A 27,555-nucleotide genomic window follows, 5' to 3' on the forward strand; every position below is an offset into this window, starting at 1 on the left:
ATTCAGGGGAAACTGAACATTCTCAAAAAGTGACATAACCGATCCAAAGGAGAAGAGGGAAAGGGAAGGCTGGAAAGTCTCATTCTTAGCTCCACCTCTAACAGACTGAGTATAGTTACTAATAAATTCCCAAAACATACCACTGGAATTGGGATGCAGGGTAGGATGAAGAAACCATAAACCATACATGCTGTAAACAGAGGTCAGTATCTTTTTGAACGCTTTATAAATCATTATCACCAGGGCCAGCACAACAGCTATTCCAATCCGTACCCCTCTACCGTAAAAATTACTTGTTAAGGACAATAATCCTAATGACCAGAAAGGTATTGAAACCTCAAAAAGGTCTAGAGCCCAGAGCCATACAGAGGCTTTCACAACCAGAGACATCAGGGTCCAAGCATCATGTCTACTAACTGCTTTAACAACAACAGACACACAATTAATAGGGCTTTTTTCCACATTTTCCAGCCGCGCGTTGGGCGCCAATTCATGTATTTGTCCAGGTTTAGAGCAAGTTTGGGGAAGAATCCCCCAAAGGAGCTCCGGTGGGAAAACAGATCCAATCGGCCCTTCCCCCTCAACTGGTCCGGGAGGAAAGAAAAAATACCTCCTTGGAGAAAGGTGGAAAAAAAACCCCTGTTTATTAAACAATACGACCAAAACAGTATCAAAACAATGAGACCCCTTGCCACTCTAAAAGAGATGACAAACTGAGAAAACCCCGGGTTCAAGCAGCAGCTCACTCAGTCTCTGATCAGTCTGTCAGTGCTGGAATTGTCGCAGGCCAGGGCCGGCCCGGTGGGCCACAGCTGCAGCTGCCGGTGCTCTCCTGGGTGTTCAGTCCAGAGCAGTTCCAAGAGGTCCAAAGAAAAAGGGAAAAAACAGTCCAGGGAACTTCTTTGCCTCAGCTAGCTAACACTAACTAAAAAGCAAAAGAAGAGCTCTCTGTCCCGCTGTCTGTCTGCAGACAACACAGTCAGGAGCAGGAATGTGGAGGAGTGGAGTGCAGTGTCGGAAAAACAAACTGCGCGCTTCTTCTCTCCCCCCCCTTCACTCTCTGGAACACTCTTAAAGGTACAAAACTTATTATTATTCAACATAAATAGAATGAGACGATTGGGGATAAAAGCATCATATAGTCAACCCAGGACACGAGGCAAACATGATTTTGTGGTGCAGGAAATTAGTTCAATGAGAAAATCATTCCAGCATGGAGGAAGAGCTTCTGGCAGAGACCAAGTGTTGCCTGTAGTTGCTGCAGGTGCTCCTGCCATCAGCCCCCAATGCACGTGGACTTTGCTCCCTGTAGCACACCCAGAGCTTTTCCAAGGCGTTGCTTCTACGTGTGACTTCAGGGCCAGTCTAGAGGACTTCATGAACCGTGGCCTTCCAGAGGCATTTCTCTTCTAATCAGGCATTATTTCAATCCGTGACATGGAGCAGAAACCCGCAAGACTGTCTAAGTTTGCCTGGGTGGAGAAACAGCAGGAATACCCTGAAACTGAACTGGAACTGCAGACCGAGGAGGTTGTGCCTATCCAGGTGCTCCAGGAGGGTGAGTGGCAGAGCTGGGCCACAGGGCTGGTGCCTGCAGCCAGCTTGGCCCCATCCCATCCCATCCCATCCCATCCCATCCACTAGGGACATTCCGATGGACAGAACCGGACGGGGATGGCAAGATCATTGAGCAGAAACCCCCGAGAATTCCCAAGCTGGCCTGGGTGGGGGAGGAGGAAGAAGAGCCTGACCCTGACCCAGAAGTGGAGACCAAGGAGGTTGTGCCAATCCAGCTGCTGCCAGAGGGTGAGTGGCAGAGCTTGGCAACAGGGCTGGTACCTGCAGCCGTGCCATGCCATGCCATGCCATGCCATGCCATCCCATCCCATCCCTTCGCATCCCATCCCTTCCCATCCCATCCCATCCATGGTGGTCAAAGTTTGAATTTGACAGAGTTTGGATATGAAGGTCCAAGGCTGGATTTGGTGGTAAACAATTGGATTTATTGGTCAAAATTTGGATTTGATGGTCCAGGGTTGCATTTGGTGGGCAACACTGGAATGCCATGGAATAACAGCATTCTAGGGGTTGGGAGTTTAGAATCATCTGCTTCCCCTCACAACTTCCCATCAACACTGGCAATCCATGGAATAACAGCATTCCGGGCATCGGGAATATCAAATCCTACAGTTCTCCTCACAAATTCCCATGGAATCATGTTGTTCTGGGCATTGGGAATTTATAAAAATGGCACCTTTGGTGCTCCAAGACGGACACATGTGTGATGGCATCGGATACTACAGGTGGCAAGGAAAACTGGGAATGCCCCCGACGGCTCCAGAATCTCCACCAAGCTCAGCATCCTGTCTGGAGAACTCTACAAGTCAGGACTACACCAAAAAACATGGAAAAATCAAGGCACCAAGGCGCACATTGGAAACAAAATGTAACTGTTCATTTTTTGCTTGCTTTTTATATTTTTAAGAGATTTTGCCTTTGTTTTTTACTTTTTTCCCAATTTTTCACCCTTTTTTCTTTTCTCCCCTGTTTTTAAAAATTTTCAACACCTTTAAATTTTCAACCAGAAAAATTGCCAGCAACTCAAGGGAAGAAACCCAAACAAATCAAGAAACCAAAGCAGTTTTTATCTCCAGGATAGCATATAGCAAAATAACATGTTTTAAATAGTAAAATAAAAGACTAAAGGTTTATTCCCCAAAAAATCTACAAAGAAGAAATATTCAGGATCTTGGCAATTTATTTTTGACATTTTTTTATTACTAGTTCTGTTTATATGATCATTATTAATATTAATAATAATATCAAGAATATATCTTCTTTTTAAAAATGTTTTTTTCTGTTTTTTTAATTTTCAATTCAGGAATGTAGATGGTCAAAACCAGCACAACATACACAGGAGGCAACTTCCAGTCCATTCAGAAAGGAAAAGTAGGATTCTCTTTGAAAAACATGCAGTAACATTTAAAAAACACCTCTAAAATGTTCCTAAATAAAGTAAAATTTTGGGCACTCCCAAGCCCTAGTAGCCAGTTGTGTTGGAATTTCTCCTATTGCCCTTCCAGGTTATTCTTTACAAGTTGATTCATTTGGAATTTTATCCTTATTTTTCCCTATATTTCCTTCTTAAAAACTCTTTTTCTCCCAGTTTCTTTCTGCTTTTTTCCACCGAGTTCTGCTCATTTCCAGTCCTATATGGGATTTTTACGGATCTGGATTGTGTCTTGCTTTCTTCCCCCACCCCAGCCCCCTGAAATCCCCCAAAAATATCCCAAAGAACCTCAGAAGGCTGAATCACCACATCAGCACTATCATTAGAGTGTTCCTAGACAAGTGGGCAGAAAATTTAGAATGAACACTCCCTATCCAGCAGACCCATGAATTCTTGCAACGTGGAGGTGGAAAAAGCTGCTAAAATTGGGATCTTGCCTTTCCAGGAGCGTTTTTGAACCTGGTTTTATTCATTATCTTGTTGACGTGCACAACAGGGGACCAAATATGGCAGGGCCTTGGACATGACTTTGGTCCCTGACACACACAGGCTCCTTGTCCCACTGCTGGCCTTCAGTGTGCTCAGCAAGATGTGTAACGGCACAGGGCTGTGGAACTGCACCTTCAGCACAGGGACCTTTCCAGCCTGACCTGCCCTCGTTCCTCTGTGTCCGTGCACAAAACACGGCGTGGCAGAGAACGGCAGCAGGGCCTGTGTGTCCCAGGGCCCTGTATTTACTCCAGCTCCACAGAGATGCAGGCAAAGTGAAGAAGCCAAACTGTTTATTAATGAAAGGCGAAGCAAAGGGCTGATATGGGAGGGAAAAAGGGAATGACCAGGGTTTCAGGGCTGGTGGGAGGGAGATATCCACAGGCAGGGTGAAGGCAGGAGCTACGGAGCTTCTCACAGGCTCAGCTGTGCCCAGCATGAGCTCTGCCTGGAGCTCCAGTGGCAGTGGGAGATGGTGTCCTCTTCAGTGTCTCCTGGTGCTGTTCTTGGGACACGGGTTCACTGGATCCTGAAGATGCACCTAATTCTTCAGCTCTTCTGGCACATTGGGTGTGAATATCCAGGTTACCGTGGGATGGACTAGTGTCTTTCCTTGGGACTTAAATGGCTGGAACAGAGAGGAAGAGAGCCACAGTCAGCACCCACATCTGCAGGAATCCTAGGAGACGCTCCTGCCAAGGTGTGCTGGTTTGTGCATCACAGACATGATGTTTTGAGAGAGGCTGCTGGCAGGTTCCTCCGTGTCTGATCGGAAAGCAGTCAAGGGTTGGCTTTGGGAATTGATAATCTGGAAAGCTGTACATGAAAGCCTCTGTGAAAAACACACGTTACAAACAAAAGAAACTTGGGAACTTTCTCTTTTCCCTTCTGGCCGACAAAGAGGTAACACAGCTGACCCAGCCCAGGCCTGGCTGAGGTCAGTGAAGAAGTCAAGTCCCAGATGGGAGGGATGAGGAGATGCCTTTAGTTTTAGGCTGAAATCCTCTTGTAAATATATGGAGAACAACACTTTTTTCCCTATAACGCATGAAGGTATGGGGAGATGAAAGTGTTCAAATGAAAGGTATGGAGCAAAGCCTCCATGCTAAAGTCAGCAGATGTTAAAGTAGCTGTGATACCATGAAAAGTTTGAACAGAGACGGAGAGAAGAGTGATGAAGATCCTGTGCCCCCAGGAACAGCAGATCTCTCTTGCTAGAAATGGAAGATGATTTTAGAGATAGATAAAGAGAACCTTTGCCTTTGAACATCTCAGCTTTAGAACAGTACCCCCTAAGCTGACATGGCACAGAAACACAGCTGTGGGAAAAGCTTGTGGAAAATGGGAGCGATTTCAGAATTGCAGATTTCCCTGCGGTGTGGCTGCTTTCATGGAAATTGAGAGCCATGAGAGAACTGTTTTCTTGTGGAAAATCTCCAAAACATTAACATGAGGGACATTTCTCCTTAAGTGAGCAGAAGACTATTCCAGAGGTAGTAAAGTGACTCAAAATTTTGGTTTTGTCTCTTTACATTGTCAGTGGGAAAGAAACAGTTGTAGGGGGAGGAGAGGTGTTCTGAGGGTTTTGTTCTGATTCTTATTACTCCTTCTTTTAGTTACTGTTAATAATTTTTTCTTCATACCCTTTTAAAGTTTGGAGCCTGCTTTGCCTTCCTCCTAATCCTATCTCAAACAGAAAATTATCAAATACATTCTACTGGATGAACTGGTGATTAACCAACACGGAACTTACCACACTAATTGGAACATTGGCGAGGAAATGATCAATTGGCGAACCAAAACCACTACACAAGGGTGTCCCACTCAGCTCTTGCATCGGCCAGAAGAGAGGAGGGGCCAACGGGATCAGCCGAAGGACGCTGGCCACGAATTCCCCCGACCAGTGTCCCTGAAATCGCTCGCTGTGCCCTGCCCAGGCCACCCCTCATCCCCACAGGGAGCGAAGGCCGCCGCAGCCGAGACAGGGACTGCAGCTCCGTGCCGGAGCAATGCAGCTCTCCCGGGCAGTCCCCGCTGTCAGCGCGGTGTCCTCACTCACCCGGACTGTGGGCCCGGAGCTCGTCCCTCTTCCCCCTGAGGCACCGCCCGGCCATGCCTGTGAACACAGAGCCTGTCACGGCCCCAGCGGCACAGCTCCGTGCCAGCGGCGCTGCCGGGGCAGCAGGCGGGGCTGGGGCCGAGCTGCGGCGGCCCGGGGAGGGAGCCCGGGCTCGGGGCTCACCGATGATCCTGAGGGCCGCCTCTCGTACGGACTCCTGCGGGCTATCCAGGAACCGCAGGGTCCACTGCATCTGCTGGGCCGCTCGGCTCCTGTCCTCTGCCAGCTGCAGAGAGCGGCAGGAGCGAAGGGTTAGCGCGGGCTCAGCTCCTGGGCCGGCGCTGCCTGCGCCCAGCCCTGGCCTCCCCTGGCCGCACAGCCCTGAGGCGCGGCCAGCAGCCGCTGGCCAAGGGCAGGGGGCAGAGGGCCGGCTGCTGCCCGGGGAGCCGCGGTGCCGGCCCGCAGCCCCGCCGGGCCGGGGCTCCATGGGCACCCGGCTCGGGCCCACGGGAGCCTGGAGAAGAGCCTGCGCGGCCTCTGGCTGCAGCAGCGGGCAGGGGCACAGCTGCCAGCCCGCACACTGAGCACCGCCCTCAGGGGCCTTCTCCGGGCTGAGCCTGGGGCTTCAGGCCCTCCTTACCAGGCACTCATCAATTTTCAATGGCTGCTCCTTCTGGAGATCCGTCTTCCCCAAGAACCCAGCCGCACAATTCAGTGCTTCCCGAAAGGCCTGGAGAGCAGCAGAGACCCAGAGATGGCCCCACAGCCCAGGGCACCGGAATCACATCCCTTTGCCAAGGCCTGGAGGAGGCTGCAGTCCATGAGGTGCCAAGGCAGGATGCAGCCAAGCCCCCTCCCAGGGATCCACCAGCATCACAGCAAACCTCACCTCTGCCAGGTCTTGGTTCTCCTCATGGCAGTGCAAGAAGAGGAGGAGCAGGCTCTGGTTCACAATTGTCTTCAGAGGCCCTTTTCCCTCATCCACTACCAACTCCATCACCTTGCGGAAGAGGTAAATGGCGAGCAACTGCACTTGGCTGTTCTCCTGGAGAAAAGGAGGAAGAAAATACTTGAGCAACAAATATCCTCTACTCCTGGGAAAACACCTGAATATCCACAGAGCACAAAATTTCTGGTCAGCAGCAAGTGCCCATGGCTGGAAGCACAGAGCCTTACATTGTCAAAGAGCGTCAGGAGGGCCTCAGCCAGCTTTGGGGCAGAAGTGCTAGATATCACCAGATGTTTTTTCTCGAGCATCTTCTTGAACAGAGAGAGGGACATGCTGACCACATCTCCATCTGCATCGCCCAGAAGCTTCAGAAGGCTTCGAGACACGCTGCGTAGAGGTTTGGCCTGTGTGGAACACAAGACTGTGCTGGGAAGCCATGGACGGCTGCACCACCAACAGCACCCTGGCACTGCAAGGCCACCCTGCTGCTGCAGGGCCCACAGGCCAAAGGCCTGCCCCAAAGCACTGGGGCAGGTGAGGCAGGAGAGCTGGGAGCAGCTGCCTCAGCTCCTGAAGCCCTGCACGCCCATAGGGCTGCTTTCCACAGCGCAGCTTCAGCCGCTGCCCCCTTCTCACCATCGAGGGATCCTTGCTGACCACCACGAGGCCTCTGAGTGCCAGGCGACGCCGCTCCCTGCACTTGCTCTGCAGGTACCTTGACATGATCTTCACGACAGTGAGAGCACATTTCCTCCAGTCCAGGCACTCGAGGACCTGAAAGGCACAGGGCAGTGACAGGGGAGCCGGCCAGCAGGAGCCCAGAAGCGCACAGGGCTGGGCCCAGGCAGCAGCACAGGGCGTGGGCACCGTCCCAGGCAGCTGTGGCTGTGAGAGGGCAGAGAGCTGGGAGGCAGCTCAGCCAGGCAGCGCTGGAACCAGGCTCACCTCCACAAGGAATGCCAGCAAGGGCAGATCCCACCTTGGCTTTTCACTGCTGAGCAGCAGGAGAAGGCGATATGCGACATGGGAACACAGGGTGGTCAAGACATAACGCATCTCCCTGGCAGGGGGAAAAAGGCACCAAGACCCTGAGGTGGGGGACAAACCTCTCCCAGGACTGACTCAGAGAGCTCTGGTCTTTCCCCAGCATCCCTGGAGCGAATGTGGGTGCTCTGGGAAATGGCCCCTTCTGGGCACCCTCCTCTCCCAGCCTTTTCCAGTCTCCTTGGCTGTCCCTCAGTGATGAGGCTCTCTAGCCCATGACCACAGGGATAGAGTGGGGCACAGGACACAAATGCTGGGGGCAGTGGGGAGAAGGGGGTCTCACCTGGCCAGCAGACCCACGGCATAGTGCTGGGTGTGAGCACACAGCATCGTGTCCCAGCCACGCTTGCGCTCCATAGACATCACCTCATTGTCACAGTGCAGTAGGTAGAGCAGAGCCTTCATGGCCTGCACTGCAAACCTGTGTGCAGAGCAAAGCCCAGGTCACACTGGGAGTGCTGGCCCTGGCCACAAGGGCATGGGAAGGACAGGAGGACTGGGACCTGTTAAGCTTGCTGGGAAGGCGGTGTTCCTCCTGGCATGCTCTCCAGAAGGCATCAACTTCCTCTGGTGGCATCTGCTGTGTGGTGATGGCAACATGGAAAAGCAGAGCCACAAACAGAGGGTAGAAAGAATGAATTGTTCCCTCATGGTACTGAGGCACCTGGACAATCACCCAGATCACCAGAGTTGCCTGCAAAAGAAGCAGCCCAAGACAGCACTCAGTGCCGAGGTGTCCGTGGGACAGGGCCCAAGGGCAGATGCAGAAGGAGCAGCGGGCCTGGTGCCCCCTGAGCCTGCCCCTAGCCCAGGGTTCAGCCCAGCGCCTGAGGCACGGAGAGGATGGAGAGCTGCTGGAGAGGCGTCCTGGGGGTGAGCATGGGCCCAGAAACTTACAGCCAGGGCAAAAACATCCCTGTCGTCCCCATCAGAGGTGCATGCGCTGTGCAGTGGCCAATCCTCCATTACACGGACTAGTGTGGGCAGCACTTTCTCCATTGTGACTCGTGACGAGCCAATGATTCTCCACATGATTGCAGCAGCTCTGTGGGATCAGAGCTCTGTGTCAGGGGCATCTCAGTCCCAGGACCATGCCCTGTGCAGCTGTGGGGGCCCAGGTGACAGAGCCCCGGTGCCCTGAGGGGCAGGGAGGGAGCATTGGCAGCAGGCTTGGCAAACAGAGGGGCCCCAGGGTCCTGCACCTCTGTGCCTGTCTGGCAGAGCCCATAGCACAGGCTGTGCAGGGCCATGGGCCCTAAAGGCTGGTGGGCCCTGAGCTGTGCAGGCACGTGGGCCCCGTACCTGTCACACGTTGGGGCACAGCGCAGGAGGGTCAGCACCACATCATCAGGGTGTTCTTCAGCCAGCCTCACAATGCCACTTTTCAGACTGGCCTCCACAGTGACATTGGACAGTAGACTCTGGTGGATGCTCCTTACAATGGCTGGCACCTGCAGGAGGCATGGGGGAGATTTTGAGTGCTGTCCAAGGCAGCAACTTCCCCAGCTTCCCCCAGGAAGTGCTTCTCTTCCCACAACACTGTGCTGGCCTCAAAGGCTAAAGGGGGCCCAGTGACCGTGGCTTGAGGGGACACACGGTCCTGACAGGCCGCCAGGCCTGGGCCAGGCTGCTTACCTGCTGCTGAGAAGGAACAGCACTGTCTTCACAAAAATCCATAGTGGGAGCATGAATCACAATGGGAATGGGCATGGTGCCAGTTTTTGAGATGTCCTCAGTTTCTTCATTGTCAGTGTTTGTGATGGTCACGTCCTCAGTCACTGCGTTGTCCGTCTTTGTCCTGTCCTCGTTCATTGCAGCCTCAGAGTCCTGTGAGCGCTCCGCCAAATCTGGGCTGACATCGGGCCCTGCCTGGAGCTCGGTCAGCCCCGAGTCAGGCTCGGCTGTGCCCTCAGATGCTGCAGTGCTGGTCTTTGTGTGCCTAATGCGCAGGAATTTCCGGAACCTCTGCAGGAGAACATAGGACATGGAAACCAGGGGTGCTCCATGGCATGCTCCAAGCGTGGTGCTGGGCTGAGCAGGGACAGCAGGCCCAGCCCAGGTGGGGGTGGCTGCAGGTACCTTCAGGGTTTTGCGCAAGCGGCCACGGCCGGGTTCCTGCTCTTGTGTCTTGTCCAGGGATCATCTGGCAAAGAGCGAGTGCAGCCAGGGCTGAGGGGCTGCAGGAGAGGCCAGAGAGCACAGCCCAGCCCTGCGCTGCCCAGGCAGGGAGAGCCCCGGGATGGCCCAGGGGATGGAGCACGGCCACTGCGGGGTGTCTGCCCTGCCCCTGTTCCATCCTGTCCATGGGCATGTCCCCAGGGGATGGGATGGATGGGATGGGATGGGATGGGATGGGATGGGATGGGATGGGATGGGATGGGATGGGACAGGACGGGATGGGATGGGCCGGGGCCAAGCTGGCTGCAGCCATCAGTCCTGTGGCCCAGCTCTGCCACTCACCATCCTTCAGTGGCTGGATCTGCTCCGGATCTTCAGGCTGTTGTGCTGGGGCAGCTCCACGGTCTTTCTTTTTGTTCCCTCTGAATACTTTGAACAGGCTGAGGAATCTGCTCGCCATTCCACCACCCGGCTCTGACGGCACCTTCTAGAGAGATGCCTCAGGATTTGCCAAGTTAACAATTGCAGTTGTGCCTTCAAGGCACCTGGAACACGGAAGCCTCAGAAAGGCTGCAGGACAGCAAGTCCTGCATTCTGGTGTTGAGGACTCCTGCCAAAATCACAGGAGCCTCTTTGTTAACAAATCAGGTGACCAAATCCCACGATCTGGAGTTGATGGCACTGGCTGCAGGAATGGGAGATGCCTTGGAAGAGCTCCGAGTCACCAAGTCCTGGAGTCTGGCCTCAAGGTCACCTGTAGGAATAAAGTTAAGGAAAAGCTCTGGATGAGACGGGAACGAGCGCGCTGTGCGGGGCCTCCTCACAGCACCGCTCTGTCCCGTCCTGTCCCGTCGTGCTCCCTGCATCCGTCAGCTCTATTCCCACGTGTCACAAGGGCACACACCTGTCCCATTCCATGCCACAAAGACCATGCTGCGCCGTGTCACCAAGGGCCCTTGCACACACTGCCGCCTGCCCTGGGGCGGGCCCCAGCCCAGCCAAAGTGGCCCAGGCCTGAAGGAATGCCTGGCCCCAGGTGTCCAAGGCAGCCCCACAGGATCTTTAGGAAGGGCTCAGAGCATCAGCAAACGCTGCCCTGCTCTGCAGGCTCACGGCATTTAAGAGTCCTCACTTCAGGAAAGCTTTACTTCCCATTGCTCAGCTCAAAGACTTCCAAAATTTGCAAACTTCTCAAAGTAATAGCAATTGCCAGAGAGTGGGAATGGTTTTGAATTTGTTCCCATCTCAAAGCAGCAAGACATATGCCTTAACATCATCCACTGGAAGTCACTTTACAAAACATAACCCTGCACAGAGCCAAAAGGAAGGCCATTCTTTGGTTTGCAAATGGTTTTCGATGACGGGATTACAATCTCCTAATTCTCTAAAGGAATAAAAGCTCTCAAGGAATGAAAGACGACTCAGTGTTAAAAGAATAACCAAAACAAATGAGTAGATGGGAAGAGGGCTGATCCTCCCCCAGTACAGATATCTAAGTGGCCAATAAAGTACAGCTCTCCCCTCTTGTTCCCTGCAGGGGAAACAGGACCAGTAAAAGAAATAGTCACAGATATTCCTTCTGCCCTCCATAACCAAAGCTGTGCCAAAGCACAGATGCTGCCTTCAAACTGACTCAGATTCCAGCCCAGACTCTCACCTTCCAGATAACTCCTTCCCCAACACGCCCCCAACAACCACCCCCAAACACCCCCACAGAAGCCCTCAACACCCCGCCAGGAGCCCCAGCTGTGCCCGTCCCTCCGCAGAGCTTTCCCAGCCTCCAGCAGAGCCCCTGGTTCCCTGCACGTGCCGTGGGATGGCACCCAGGAGGGTCTGCTCCAAGGCCTTCCCTGGCAGCAAAGCCAGGCTGCCCGCCCTGTGGCTTCCTGGATCATCCTTCCCAGCGAGCCTTCCCGTGCACGGCTGTTCCATTGGCACATCTGCGCTCAGCTCGGACTGCTCCACTCAACCAGGGCTGCTGGGAAAGGATCCAGAGCAGCCTGGCAAGCTCTTTCTCCAGCTCCCTCTTCACTCCTGGGGGAGGTAGAACATTCCACAGGAAAGCAGCTGGTGCCACACGGAGTGGGCAGCATCAGGCAGCTCTGGGGAGGCCCCTCAGGACTGCTGTATCCTGAGGGAACACCGCTGGCCATCCCCTGGGTGTATCTGCAAAAGCTTCAAATCAGCTGCCTCTGCTTCCAGGGCCTCGCTTGGCCAGCATCCTGACGTGGCTGCAGGGCTGCTGCCAGGCACTGCTGGGACCCAGCGGGACAGGACCAGCTGTCTCGTGCCCTCGTAGCAGCCCTGACACAGCCAGGGCCATCCCGAAAGCAGAGAAACGCTCACGTGTCAGCAGAGAGGAGCACGGAGCACTGGGCTGCTCTCAGGCTATCTCAGCTGGGCTCGCTCCACCACACGCCCCCATGTTAAGGCCGGCTGATGCCAGGCTGCCAGAAATGCCTACCTTGTTCTCTCCAAGATGCACAGGGAGAGCCAACGAGCAGGACACCTTGGGAGGCCTTTTCTGAGGCCAGGGACACACCAAGGTCAGCCAAGGCTCTCCACGCTGCCTGGCCCACACGTCCCAGCTCTGTGCTGGCCCTGGGCCACAGCAGCTCCCACCAAGCAGGAGGCAATGCATATTGCAAGAGATGAAATACAGCAGAGAGGAAAGATGTGAAAAGTATGTGTGTAAAGGCTTTTTATTCCTAGCTCTCACAAAGAACTTTGGGGCTCATGGCTGGACAGAGACCCTCCTGCTCACACGTCTGTCCAAAGAGGGTAACACACCCTGCTGCAGGTGCTTGGCTTGGTTTCCACAGGTCCAGGCAGATGCCAAACCTGCTCCTCACTGCCTTCTCCATGCCCCTCTGCCACGTGCAATGGGCTTCAAGCACTGAAAGGAGCACAGAGAGCCAAAGGGCGACACTCGCAACTTGCCTCACTGGGAGCTCCCTGGCAAGCGCTTTCCTTGAGAAGCAAGCCCCTTTCCACCAAAGGTGTTTCCCCAAATGTCTGGCTTTGCTGGGGAACGCCAACACACCCTTAAGAAACGCTGGCAAGGCTGAATGACTTCAGGTCCTTTCAGGACAGGCACTCCAGCTCTAGCTCCTGTTCCCCCAAGTGAGTTTCCAGGTGCAGGCTCAGAGGTGCAGCCCCAGGCCCTGTACAGACACAAGCTGCCCGCTGCCTCTTCACCTGCCTCAGCTGCTGCCTGCGCTCACGGCACCAAAACCAGGCTGTTCCTGGCCAGGGACCAGAGCCCTCTTCCTGCAGGATGCTCTTGCCAGCACCTTCCAGGTCTCTCTGCTGTGCACACAGAGCTTTTCATGCCCGCTCCCAACAGGCTTTGGAACACAGAGCCCAACCTGGCTGGCTCTGCCACCAGCACAGCCCAAACGCAGGCGGAGGAAGAAGCAGCAGGGGCTGTTTTGCGGCCATGCCCAAGAGAGACTGGCAGGGTGCCCTCCCTCTGCTCTCCCTTGGCTGGCTTTCTGACTGGCTCTGAGCCTGGGGCTGCCATTCCTCACTTGTGGGGAGCAGAAGCACAGCCGGGATCCCGGCACTGCCTGACAGCGCTCCGGGCACCGGCATGGCCACGTGTCTGAGTCTCGGGTGGAGCGGGATGTTGGACACCTTTGACAAACTGCTGGAGGTTAATGAGATGTTGCAGTTTTCTCTGGATAGCTCCACCAGCCAAATTGCTGTTGATTGGCCAGCCCACAAATTGTTCAATCAAGAGTTTTTCTTGTCTTTGAAAAGAGTCCAGAGTCGAACCCTTTTGAAAGCACTGACAGTTTTCACAGACACGTCTGGAGCATCCCACAAGTCAGTGATGACTTGGAAGTATGCTCAAACTCAGCAGTGGGAGGCTGATATTGCCAAAGTGGAGGGTTCTCCACACGTAGCTGAGTTAGACGCAGTCGTCAGGGCCTTTGAGAGGTTCTCTGAACCATTCAATTTAGTTACAGATTCCGCTTATGTCGCAGGTGTAGTGTCCAGAGCTGAAGAGGCAGTTCTTCCAGAGGTGTCCAACATCCCTCTCTTTAATTGGCCCTCAAAATTGGTTAAATTAGTCTCCCACCGAGAGCACCCCTTTTTTGTGATGCATGTCAGGTCACACACCAACCTGCTGGGGTTCATCGCAGAGGACAATCGGAGAGCTGATGCCCTAGCTGCTCCTGTCCAAATGGCCCCGCTCCCAGATCTCTTTGGTCAAGCTAAGATCAGCCACCAGCAATTCCATCAGAACGCCCCTGGCCTGGTTCGGCAGTTCCAGCTTTCGCGTGAACAGGCCAAGGCGATCGTGGCGTCCCCAATGCCAGTCCCACCAGCTCCCATCTACCAGCTCTGGAGCTAACCCCAGAAGCCTTTCCAGCTGTGAGGTGTGGCAAATGGACGTGACGCACGTCCCTTCTTTTGGCCGACTTTCTTATGTGCATGTTTCGGTGGACACTTTCTCCAGTGCAATCTTTGCTTCTGCCCACACAGGGGAAAGGGCTGCGGATGTGGAGAAACATCTTTTTCAGGCTTTTGCAGTCCTGGGCATCCCCAAGGTCATCAAAACAGACAATGGCCCAGCGTACAAATCCAGGGAGCTGAAGAGCTTCCTGCAGCAATGGGGAATAGAGCATAAAACTGGCATCCCCTATTCCCCGACAGGCCAAGCCGTGGTTGAGAGGGCCCACCAGAGCCTCAAGGGAGTTCTAGAACAACAACGTTTGGCAGTGAAGGTGGAGTCCCCTCACGTCCAGATGTCCAAGGCACTGTTTGCAATTAACTTTTTGAACTGTTCCTTTGAGAATTTAAACCCCCCAATTGTGCGGCATTTTGGTCACCACGAGCAGCTGCAGCTGAAGGCCAGGCCTCCAGTCCTTATAAAGGATCTGGAGACCTGGAAAACAGAAGGACCCCACGATCTCATATCCTAGGGGAGGGGTACGCCTGCGTATCCACCCCCTCAGGCTTGAGATGGGCGCCATCTAAGTGGGTCCAACCGTTCATCCCCAAGAAATCCAAGGTGAGAGTGGCGATGCAGGTTGAGGAGGCATGTTGGCGGAGAGGCGGAAACCCGACCCCTTTTCTTTAGATACTGGCCTTTTCTGAAGCCTCCCTATGGGCAGAACCAAAAAACCCTAAACTAATCATTTTGCTGTTTCCTTTCAGTGACACCCATCCACATGGCCCTTGCTCCATCCCCCACCCTGCTCCGGACTGCAGGTCTCTGGTCCTTCATACCACCCTTTGATCCCTGGATCATTCCCCAGCCAAAAGCCAACGTCTGGCGCACTCTCGCAAAGGTCCTCGGTCAAGACCACATCTGCCTCAACACCGCATCAGCAGAGGACCCGATGTTGTCTTGCCTTGTAGGGATCCCTCTCCCTCCCAATGAATTACCCTCTCCTTTTAATACCTCCTTTGCTCCTATAATGCCCAAAAGAATTGCTGCCTCCCACTCCCAAGAGTGGGTTGGGAAAACGGAATCAAAGGACTGGCACCTTTGGATTCCGAACGCCTCGAATTTGAGTTGCTCGGCTCCTCCAATGCCTCCCTTTGTTTTCAATTTGTGTTTACCCCGCTCCCTGGGGACAAGCGCTTCCTAATGATGCACCAGTTCAAGAAAGAATACATCGCTAGTTACTGGTGTGAAATAGTTGCACAAATATATACGGCGTCCACCATTGGAGGCAAACCCTTGTCCCTACCCCGTGGCATATTTTTAATTTGCGGAGACCGAGCATGGGCAGGCATTCCCTCTCACCTTATCGGAGGCCCTTGTACCCTTGGACGGCTGTCGCTGTTTACCCCCAACAAAACACAAATTAATAATTGGAAATCTAAGAATGTCACACTGAATTCGGCCCGCTCCAAAAGAGATATAAAAGATCTTGACCCAGAGTGTGACTCCGAAATTATTCATTGGTCGAAACCAAAAGGAGTTGCGATCACTGTGTTTTTGCCCTGGGTGTCCGCAGCTAAGGCTCTAGGTGAATTGGCCCACCTAGAGTGTTGGGTGGCTAAGCAAGCCAATTTTACGTCAGCCGCTCTGTCGGACCTCCTATCAGACGAAGAGATTGCAAGGAAAGCGACTTTGCAAAATCGGGCAGCCCTCGACTTCCTCCTGTTGCTGCACAATCATCAATGCGAGGAGTTCAAGGGCCTCTGCTGTCTCAATTTGTCTTCAAAGGCCGAGGACGTGCACAGTTCCATCAGGAAAATGAAGGACATGATTCATGATATAAGAAGGGAGACGTCAGACTGGCTGGGGGACCTCTTTTCAGGATTGGGACTTTCGGGCTGGATGGAGTCAGTGTTGAAAACTGTTTTGTTAGTCTTACTGGTCCTTTTCATTGTCTTAGTTGCTTGTTCCATTGTTTGGGGTTTGGTGAAAAGACTGTTGAACAAGATTGCTTCACCCCCAAGTGTCAACCAGGTGGTATCTTTGGAGAACTTATGCAGCGAAGCTGAAGCTTCGGATCTGTCGGAGGCATCTTCAGCCGGGGATGACGATCCGTGGACCTCAGCCCCTCCAAGATACTCCTGGTTTGAAGATGCCGACCCAGTCCCCGAATGGGACAAGCACACTCCCGTCTAGGTTTCATTTTCTTTTCTTTTTTAAACAAAAAAGGGTGAGATGTTGTGGTGTGTTTGTTTTACTCTCCCTTTGCTTGATTTGTTCTCCCTTTGTTTGAAGTTGGAATGCTCTGTTCCTCCCCATGTTGTAAGGGCTCTGCCCAGGTTCTCCCTCCTCTCCCAGTTAAATGTCAATCTTTCTGGTCCCCACGGCGCCAAATGTATCCAATTCTACTCCTCCCAGGTTACCCTGACAACTCAAGGTATCCTTTCCCCTACTCCTCCCCAGGGCCCTGCTAGTCACTCCCTGCTCACTCCCTTTTCTCCAGAAGCTTCTCTCCAGGGTTTGAAGTGATTGGGCCGGGAACTGGGGTCCCTCCTTTAAGCTGTACCCATTGATCTCCTGTGTATGTCAATCTCTTGTACCCCTTTCCCCCCTGGATTCCCATTGGTCTCTGTGCTGGTTCCACCCCTACCACCCACTCCCTTTATAACCACATGTATCAACTGTCAAATGCTCTTGGTTTTGATGGCTCCCCTGGATACCATTAAAGCCGGACTTTGCCCCAAAACGGAGAGCGCTCTTTATTCTGTTCATCGCAGCGATTCCAAGTCTCGTCCTCACCTGGCAGCACCTACAGCCATAGCGCTGGGTGACTGCTTGAGGCGCTCTCCTGAAGCCAAACTATTGGGACAAGTGCTCCCCCGAACTGCTTGCAGTTGCTGGCCGGCTAGCCTGGGCAATTGACACTAACACCAACGCCGCACAGCTGCACTCGGGCACCGTGCTGCTGCTTCATTTGCCCTTAGGCACACCCAGAGCTCCCTGCTAAGCCAGGATGCTCTCTGCTTCTGCCCTCTTCCTCATCCTGTGCAGGGATGGAGCACTGCTGTGCTTACAGGAAGCTATTCCTGAAAACTTCCAGCATTCCATGCTCCTTTGCCCTCCGCAGATGCTTGCCATGGAATCCCTCTCAGCTGGGCTCAGAGCATACTCAGGTTGGCTCTCCCAAAATCCAGGGGCTCCAGGGTACTCAGCAAGATGAGTAACTGCACAGTGCTGTGGAACTGCACCTTCAGCACAGGGACCTTTCCAGCCTGACCTGCCCTCGCTCCTCTGTGTCCGTGCACAAAACACGGCGTGGCAGAGAACGGCAGCAGGGCCTGTGTGTCCCAGGGCCCCGGATTTACTTCAGCTCCACAGGGATGCAGGCAAAGTGAAGATGCCAAACTGTTTATTAATGAAAGGCGAAGCAAAGGGATGAGCTGGGAAGGAAAAAAGGAAATGGGCAGGGTCTGAGGACTGGAGGGAGGGACCTGTCAACAGGGAGGGAGAATGGAGGGAAAAAATGGGGATGGATAGTCTGAGAGCTGGGGAGAGGGAGCCACCTATAGGGAGGGAGTGTGGAGGGAAAAAATGGGGATGGAGAGTCTGAGGGCTGGAGAGAGGGAGCCACCTATAGGGAGGGAGTGTGGAGGGAAAAAAATGGGGATGGACAGATATGAGGGCTGGAGGGAGGGAGCCATCTACAGGGAGAGAGAGTGGAGGGAAAAAATGGGGATGGACAGTGACTGAGGCCTGGAGGGACGGGGGAGTCAACAGGCAGGGAGAGGGCTGAAGCCACAAGAACTCTGCCCAGCATCAGCTGTGCCAGGACTTCCAGCAGTGCTGGGAGGTGATGTCCTCTTGGGTGTCTCCTGGTGCTCTTCTTGGGGCACTGGTTGACTGGATCCAGAAGACGTCCCCAGTTCTTCAGCTCTTTGGGGAAACTCGGCTTCATTTTCCAGGTCACGGCAGGATGGGCTGGCACGTTGCCTCCGGGCTTGCAGGGCTGAAAGAGAGAGGAACAGAGCCCTGGCAACAGCCCGGGTCTGAGGGAATCCTACAAGACCTTCTGGACAGGGCTATCGCACCCAGAAGGGAGTAGGAGACTTTGGAATCAGCTGGGAGGTACTGGCCATGACTCCCCTACGTGTCCCTGAAATCTCTGTGTGCCCTGCCCACATCACCCCTCGTCGGCACAGGGAGCAGAGCCCTGCAAAGCCGGGGCTGCGCTTGCAGAACCCCCGGCAGCCCAGGCTGTCAGCCCGCTGCCCTCACTCACCTGTCCAGATCAGCCGGAGCTCTTGCTGCTGCCTCCTGAGGCACCGCCCGGCCATGCCTGTGAGCACAGAGCCTGTCACGGCCCCAGCGGCACAGCTCCCTGCCAGCGGCGCTGCCGGCGCTGTGGCCGCACGGGCTGCTGGCCCGGCAGGGCTCAGCCCGGCCCTTGCTGCCCGCTGCAGCCCCAGGGCACGGCTGCCAGAGGGCGGCAGCAGCAATGCCCAGGCCAGGCGGGGCTCCACGGCGCCGGGCGCGGCTGGCGCTGCCGGGGCAGCAGGCGGGGCTTGGGCTGAGCTGCGGCGGGCCGGGCTGGGGAGGGAGCCCGGGCTCGGGGCTCACCCATGAACGTGTCCGCCGCCTCTCGCAGGCGCTCCTGTGGTCTCCGCAGGTAGCTCAGGGCCCGGCGCAGGTGCTCGGCCCCTCGGCTCCTGTCCTCTGCCAGCTGCAGAGAGCGGCAGGAGGGAAGGGTTGGCGCGGGCTCAGCCCCTGGGCCGGCGCTGCCTGCGCCCAACCCCGGCCTCCCCTGGCCGCAGAGCCCTGAGGCGCGGCCAGCAGCCGCTGGCCAAGGGCTCCCGAGGGCAGGGGGCAGAGGGCCGGCTGCTGCCCGGGGAGCCGCGGTGCCGGCCCGCAGCCCCGCCGGGCCGGGGCTCCATGGGCACCCGGCTCGGGCCCACGGGAGCCGGGAGAAGAGCCTGCGCGGCCTCTGGCTGCAGCAGCGGGCAGGGGCACAGCTGCCAGCCCGCACACTGAGCACCGCCCTCAGGGGCCTTCTCCGGGCTGAGCCTGGGGCTTCAGGCCCTCCTTACCAGGGCCTCCTCGACATCCATCGGTGGCTGCTTCTTCAACAGCTGTACGAGCCTCCTCCTCTTCAGGAACTTGGCCACACGAAGCAGCGTTTCTCGAGAGGCCTGGAGAGCAGCAGAGACCCAGAGGTGGCCCCACAGCCCAGGGCACCGGACCCACATCTCTGTGCCAATGCCTGGAGGAGGCGACAGCCCGCGAGGCACCAGGGAAGGACGCAGCCATGCCCCCTCCCAGAGATGCACCAGCATCACAGAAAACCTCACCTTTGCCACGTCCAAGTTCTTATCATGACAGTAAAGTACAAGTGCAGAGAGGCTCTTGTCCACAATTGTCTTCAGTGGCATTTTTCCCTCATCCACTACCAATTCCACCACCTTGCTGAAGAGTTCAATGGAGAGCACCTGCACATGGCTGTTGTCCTAGAGGAAACACAAAGCCCTGCATCAACTATTCCAATCCCACCTGGGCAAAGGCCTGAAAAACCAGAGGGCACCAAGTTTCTGGGAAGCACCCAGTGCCTGTGACTCAGGATGCAGAAGCTTACATGATCAAAGAGCAGCAGGAGTGACTCAGCCAGCTTTGGGGCAGTGGTGCTGGATACTAGGATGTCTTTGTGCTGGAGCACATTGGTAAAAGCACGGAGGGTCATGCTGACCATCTCTCCCTCTGCATCATCCAGCAGCTCCAGAAGGCTTGGAGACAGGATGCACATTCTCCTGGCCTGTATGGAACACAAGGCTGTGCTGGGAAGCCATGGACGGCTGCACCACCAACAGCACCCTGGCACTGCAAGGCCACCCTGCTGCTGCAGGGCCCACAGGCCAAAGGCCTGCCCCAAAGCACTGGGGCAGGTGAGGCAGGAGAGCTGGGAGCAGCTGCCTCAGCTCCTGAAGCCCTGCGCGCCCATAGGGCTGCTTTCCACAGCGCAGCTTCAGCCGCTGCCCCCTTCTCACCAGTAAGGGATTCTTGCTGACCACCACGAGGCCTCTGAGCGCCAGCCGACGCTGCTCCCTGCACTTGCTGTGCAGGTGCCTTGCCAAGACCTTCAGGACACTGTCACCACATTCACTCAAGTCCAGGCACTCGAGGACCTGAAAGGCACAGGGCAGTGACAGGGGAGCCGGCCAGCAGGAGCCCAGAAGCGCACAGGGCTGGGCCCAGGCAGCAGCACAGGGCGTGGGCACCGTCCCAGGCAGCTGTGGCTGTGAGAGGGCAGAGAGCTGGGAGGCAGCTCAGCCAGGCAGGGCTGGAACCAGGCTCACCTCCACAAGGAATGCCAGGAAGGGCAGATCCCTGTATGGGTCCTCCCTGCTGAGCTGCCGGAGCAAGTGGAGTGCGATGCCAGAGCACAACAGGACCAAGTGACGGCGCATCTCCCTGGCAGGGGGAAAAAGGCACCAAGACCCTGAGGTGGGGGACAAACCTCTCCCAGGACTGACTCAGAGAGCTCTGGTCTTTGCCGACCATCCCTGGAGGGAATGTGGGTGCTCTGGGAGGTGGCTCCCTCTGGGCACCCTCCTCTCCCAGCCTTTTCCAGTCTCCTTGGCTGTCCCTCAGTGACGAGGCTCTCTGGCCCATGACCACAGGGACTGAGTGGGGCACAGGACACAAATGCCGGGGGCAGTGGGGAGAAGGGGATCTCACCTGGCCAGCAGACCCACGGCATAGTGCTGGGTATGAGCACACAGCATCGTGTCCCAGCCACGCTTGCGCTCCATAGCCACCACCTCATTGTCATAGTGCAGTCGGCACAGCAGAGCCTTCATGGCCTGCACTGCAAACCTGTGTGCAGAGTAAAGCCCAGGTCACACTGGGAGCACTGGCACTGGCCACAGGGGCATGGGAAGGACAGGAGGACTGGGACCTGTTGGATTTGCTAGGAAGGCGGTGTTCCTTCTGGCATGCTGTCCAGAAGTGACCAGCTTCCACTGGTGGCATCTGCTTTGTGGTGATGACAACGTGGAAAAGCAGAGCCACAAACAGGCGGGAGGAATAAAGCATCATGGCCTCGTGACACTCAGGCACCTGGGCAATCACCCAGATCACCAGAGTTGCCTGCAAAATAAGCAGCCCAAGACAGCGCTCAGTGCCGAGGTGTCCGTGGGACAGGGCCCAAGGGCAGATGCAGGAGGAGCAGCGGGCCTGGTGCCCCCTGAGCCTGCCCCTAGCCCAGGGTTCAGCCCAGCACCTCAGGCATGGAGAGGATGGAGAGCTGCTGGTGAGGTGACCGAGGGGCAAGCAGAGGCCAAATCAGAAACTCACAGCCAGGGCAAAAACATCCCTGTCGTCCCCATCAGAGGTGCAGGCACTGTGCAGTGGCCAATCCTCCATCACGCAGAGTAGTGTTGGCAGCACTTTTTCCACAGCTTGTTCCAGTGATCCAATGGTTCTCCATATCATTGTAGCAGCTCTGTGGGATCAGAGCTCTGTGTCAGGGGCATCTCAGTCCCAGGACCATGCCCCGTGCAGCTGTGGGGGCCCAGGTGACAGAGCCCCGGTGCCCTGAGGGGCAGGGAGGGAGCATTGGCAGCAGGCTTGGCAAACAGAGGGGCCCCAGGGTCCTGCACCTCTGTGCCTGTCTGGCAGAGCCCATAGCACAGGCTGTGCAGGGCCATGGGCCCTAAAGGCTGGTGGGCCCTGAGCTGTGCAGGCACGTGGGCCCCGTACCTGTCACATGTTGGGGCACAGCGCAGGAGGGTCAGCACCACATCATCAGGGTGTTCTTCAGCCAGCCTCACAATGTCAATTTGCAGCCTGGCATCCAGAGTGACATTAGACAGTAGACTCTGGTGGATGCTCCTTACAATGGCTGGCACCTGGAGGAGGCATGGGGGAGATATTGAGTGCTGCCCAAGGCAGAAACTTCCCCAGCTTCCTTCAAGAAGTGCTTCCCTTCCTGCCACACTGTGCTGGCCTCAAAGGCTAAAGGGGGCCCAGTGACCGTGGCTTGAGGGGACACACGGTCCTGGCAGGCCTCCAGGCCTGACCCCAGGCTGCTTACCTGCTGCGGAGAAGGAACAGCACTGTCTTTGAAAAAATCCTTAGTGGGAACGGGAATGTTGCCAGTACTTGTGATGCCCTGAGTCGTTCTTGTGTCAGTGGTTCTGATGGCCTTGCTCTCAGTCATTGCCATGTCAACAGCCTTCACTCTTTGATAATTCATTGCATTGTTTGCAGAGAGCGCTGTCTGTTCTGGGCTGATGTGAGGTTTTGCCTGGAAATGGGTCGGCCTGGAGTCTCGCTCAGCTTCATCCTCTGCTGCTGTGGTTTTGATTTTTCTACGCCGAATGCGCAGGAATTTCCGGAACCTCTGCAGGAGAACATAGGTCAGGGAAACCAGGGATGCTCCATAGCATGCTCCAAGTGTGGTGCTGGGCTGAGCAGGGACAGCAGGCCCAGCCCAGGTCAGGGTGGCTGCAGGTACCTTCAGGGTTTTGCGCAAGCGGCCACGGCCGGGTTCCTGCTCTTGTGTCTTGTCCAGGGCTGCATCTGGCAAAGAGCGAGCGCAGCCAGAGCTGAGGGGCTGCGGGAGAGGCCGGAGAGCACAGCCCAGCCCTGCGCTGCCCAGGCAGGGAGAGCCCCGGGATGGCCCAGGGGATGGAGCACGGCCACTGCGGGGTGTCTGCCCTGCCCCTGTTCCATCCTGTCCATGGGCATGTCCCCAGGGGATGGGATGGGATGGGATGGGATGGGATGGGATGGGATGGGATGGGATGGGGCCAAGCTGGCTGCAGCCATCAGCCCTGTTGCCCCAGGTCTTCTGCTCACCATCCTGCAGCGTATGAAACTGCTCTGGTTTTTCAGGCTCTTGTGCTGGGGCAGCTCCAGGGTCTCTCTTTTCTTTCCCCCTGAACACTTTGAACAGGCCGCGGAATCTGCCCGCCATGTCAGAGTCTGGCCTCGAGGGCACCTTAAAGAGCGATGCCTCAAGAAAGCTCAAAGTCAACAAGTTGTGCAGTTGTGCCTTGAAGGCACCTGAGACAGAGAAGCCTCAGAAAGGCTGCAGGACAGCAAGTCCTGCACCCTGGTCTTGAGGGCTCCTGTCACAAGGACAGGAGACTCCTCATAAACTATGGTGGTCAGCAGATCCACGGTTTTGCCTTGAGGGCACCGGCTGCAGGGACAGGAGATGTCTCGGCAAAGCTCCGAGTCACCAAGTCCCTCAGTCTGGCCTCAAAGGCGCCTGGAAAACAAAATCCTCGGGGAGGCCACGGGCCACCAGGGCCCACGGTCTGGCCACGAGGTCACCTGTAGGAACAACGCCTCGGAAAAGCTCCGGGTGGGACACGAACGAGCGCGCTGTGCGGGGGCTCCTCACGGCACCGCTCTGTCCCGTCCTGTCCCGTCGCCTGCTCCGAGCACTGTGGCCTGCTCCTGTCACCGCCAGCTCCTATGTCACCACGTGTCACAAAGGGCCCTTGGACACCCTGTCCCGTTCCATGCCACGGTGACTGTGCTGCACTGTGTCACAAAGGGCCCTTGCACACACTGCCACCTCCGCCAGGCTATGAAGAGCAGTCCTGTTATCAGTCACTTTATCATTCACTCAGCAATACAACCAGTACGGCAAAAATAGCTATCTGTCTTGATGTATCACCACATGGAGAAAATTTTAATTAATTCTGGCAATTCTCCATTATTGGGTGACTGTCTTGTTGCTTTAAAGGAATGGCTTGCCAGCAGAGGCTTGTGCATAGCCACAGAAAAAATCCAAACTGAACCTCCCTGGAAATACCTGGGTTTCAAATTATTGGAGACAACAGTCACCCCACAGCCAGTCACCCAAAAAACCAATATACACACATTGAATGAGTTGGAAAGTTGTTAGGCAGTATTTATTGAATCCACCATTTATTTGGAATCACCACAAAGGAATTATCCCCCTTATTTCACCTGTGAAAAGGAAAGTCAGATCTCCCTTCCCTATGGCACTTGACAAAATCTTTCCAAAAGGCTTTAGAGACTGTAAGCGATGAAATTGGTAACTTCTTTGCCACGTGTCGAAACCCAGATTTGCCTTTGTAAATGTTTGTGAGTTTGCAATTGTGGGATTCACATTCTCTGAACCTGAGAGAAGCAGTGAGAAAAGCAGAAAAAAGAATGATCACAACAATTCTTTTGTCATTTGCTGTGCCTGTGTTGTACCAAAGTGGAATGCATTGTGGAAGGTTGTTTACCTGAATGCAATTGGTGATTGGATTGTGGTGTGAGTGTTTTGATTCACTGGCCAATTGAATCCATGTGTGTGTGTCGGGACTGCCAGCTGATAACCACGAGATTCAGGGCAGCTGAGTGCTTGGCAGATTCAGTTCAGATGTAATGTAATACAGGGTAATATAATATAGTAAAATACAGTCTAATAAAGTAATTATTTCACCTTCTGATAAGATGGACTCCTCCTCATCATTCCTCCTGGATGCTGGGCAAAAATCACCAATATGCAATCTTTCCAACCCTATGCTCTTACTGGTCAATGGGATGTACAGGAGCATCCTCTCTGGTTTGTAGAGTGGGTTTTTCTGCCACACACCTTTTCAAAAACTATAACCATTCAACCTGAGATGCTTATTCAGCTGCTGTCGATGGGACAAACTCCAATGCCCGAGCCTGACACGATATGGTCCAGCAGTAATGCATCTCCCTATTACTGCAGCAGAATTAGAGACTCTCTTCAGGGATTCACTGTCATTTCAAATTGCTCTTGCGGACTGTGATGGACAATTTTTTCACACCATGCCTCGGCATGCCCTGCTCCAATCCTACAAGGAACTCCCCTTTCAACAACGGCCACTATAGAAGAAAACTCCAATCCCTGATGCAAAAACTGTTTTCACTGACGCATCAGGAAAGACACACAAAGCTGTGACCCTGTGGAGAAATGATAAGGGACAGTGGGAACATGCCATAACCTTTCCACCTGGATCTGCCCAGCTAGTGAAACTGGCAGCTGTGGTAGAAGCATTTTGCCTTTTATCACAGGAACCTATTAACATTGTTCGTGATTCTCTTTATGTTACAGGAATCATTGAGAGAATTCAGCACTCATTCCTGAAGGAAGTCTCTAACAAAGTTCTTTTTCTGTTATTAACCTCTCTGTACAACTTTTCCCTTCCCAGGTCTCAGGAATACAACCTTCTGCACTTTAGATCACACACCCCTCTGCCTGGACCTGTAGGGGAAGGTGATGTGAAGGCAGATGCCCTCGCCGTGACAGTCACTATGCCACAAAAGTTAGGGCAGGCCAAACTTTCTCATGATTTCTGCCATCAAAATGCCCGAGCACTGGGAAAACAATTCCATCTGACTTTGCCACAAGCACGGGATGGAGTGAACCCTTGCTCACAGTGTCAGCAGGCTCTTTCTTGGCCACAAATGTTAGGTACAAACCCACAAGGGTTGAAACCGAATGACATCTGCAAACAGATGTAACACACATTTCCAGCTTTGGGACTTTTAAATATGTCCATGTTTCTATTGATACCTTTTCTGGATTCATGGTAGCAACAGTACGCAAGGGAGGGAAATCCTTGGGAATTTGATGGGATTTTGGGAGGGGAGCTGAGGGATTCTAAATTCCCAGTGCCCAGAATGCTTTCATTCCTTGGGAGTTTGGGAGGGGAACTGCAGGATTCCAAATTCCCAACATCCGGAATGCCAGTATTCCATGGGAATTCCATGGGTATTTTTGGAAGGGAGATGAAGCATTCGAAATTCTTGATGCCCAGAATGCAATTATTGCATAGTTTTGGTGGGAATTTGGGAGGGAATCTGCAGGATTCTAAATGCCTGGCAACCAGAATGCCATTATTCCTTGGGAATTTGGGAGAGGGACTGAAGGATTCTAAATTCCCTATGCCCCGAATGCCATTATTTCATGGGAATTTGGGACTGGAGCTGCAGGATTCAAAATTCCCAATGCCCAGAAGGCAACTTGTGTTGGGGGGTAATTTGGATGGTAACTGGAGGATTTGAATTTCATGATGCCTGGAATGCCAATATTCTTTGGGAATTTGGAAGGCAAATTGGAGGATTTGAAATTTCCAATGCCCAGAACACAATTATTTCATGGGAATTTGGGAAGGAAACTGGACGATTCCAAATTTCCAAATCCCAGAATGACATGATTCAACGGGAGTTTGGGATGGGAGCTGGAGGATTTGGAATTCCTGGTGCCCAGAATGCAATCATTCCATTGTCCAGTTTTGGTGGGAATATGAGAATGGAGCTGGAGGATTCAAACTTCCTGATGCCCAGAATGCTGTTATTCCATGGGACTTTGGGAGAGGAGTTGGAGGACTAGAAATTCTCAACAACCGGAATGCCATTATTCCGTGGGCATTTTGGAGGGGAACTGGAGCATTCAAAATCCCCAATGCCCGGCATGACGTTATTCCATAGTTTTGGCGGAAATTTTGGAGGGGAACTGGAAGATTTCAAATTCCTGATGCCGGGGAAGCCATTATTCCATGGGAATTGGGGAGAGCAGCTGGAGCATTCGAAATTCCTGATGCCTGGAATGCTGTTATTCCATGAGAACTTGGAAGGCAAACGGCAGGATTGAAAATTGCTGACGTGCGTGCCTCTCATGTGCCAAAGGTGCGGTTTTCATCTGTGCTGATTGTGCTTGTGCCAAACATTGGCCCCAGTGCTTGTGCATTTTGATGGAAAAAAGCATGACTCAGTTTTGCTTGTTCAAAATGTTTGGCAAAGTGTTTGACAAAACCATTGTCAGTTTGTCTGCTCTCGCATTTCCTCCTGCCATGAATCCTGGAAGCGAGGAATGAGAGACAAAATACTGGTTAGTTCTGAGTGTCAAAATTGTAGAAAGACATGAAAGCCAACGATATCATTTGCACCATCCTTTAAAACTGATCCTTCCATTCTTTTAAGAATACTAGCAACAGAAGACAAATCTGTAATTAAATTCAGAAGCTCTGAAAAGAGCTGAAATGCCCTGAACTACTGCAGCAGCCAGTTCAACAATCTGAGGAGAGCCCTCTGTTGTTTGAAGATCTGACTCCCATGTTTTGGTTGTTTGATTTTGCCATACTATTACTGATTGGTGTGTTTTCCCTGCTCCATCAGTGAAGAGAGTTATAGCACCTAGAGGCTTTTCACTCAGCATGGGTTTTTCTCTAAAACTTAATTTTGCTTGTAACAATTTGTGGCCTGGGTAATGAATAGAACAAACACCTGAATAATTTAACAATGCAATTTGCAAGTCTTCTGCATTTTGAAAAGCCCAATCAACCCTTTTCACAGGTAAATAAAGAATTACAAAATCTTGGCCTGCCATAGATAGCAATCTTGTTGTGGCTCTAATTATGCTTTCAGCTGTCATCTGCATGGCTGTAAAAACTGGTTTTGGAGATCTATAGGGGAGAAAACCCACTGTGTGATTAACA

This window comes from Zonotrichia leucophrys, chromosome 7, assembly GCF_028769735.1.
Source record: "Zonotrichia leucophrys gambelii isolate GWCS_2022_RI chromosome 7, RI_Zleu_2.0, whole genome shotgun sequence".
NCBI lineage: Eukaryota > Metazoa > Chordata > Aves > Passeriformes > Passerellidae > Zonotrichia > Zonotrichia leucophrys.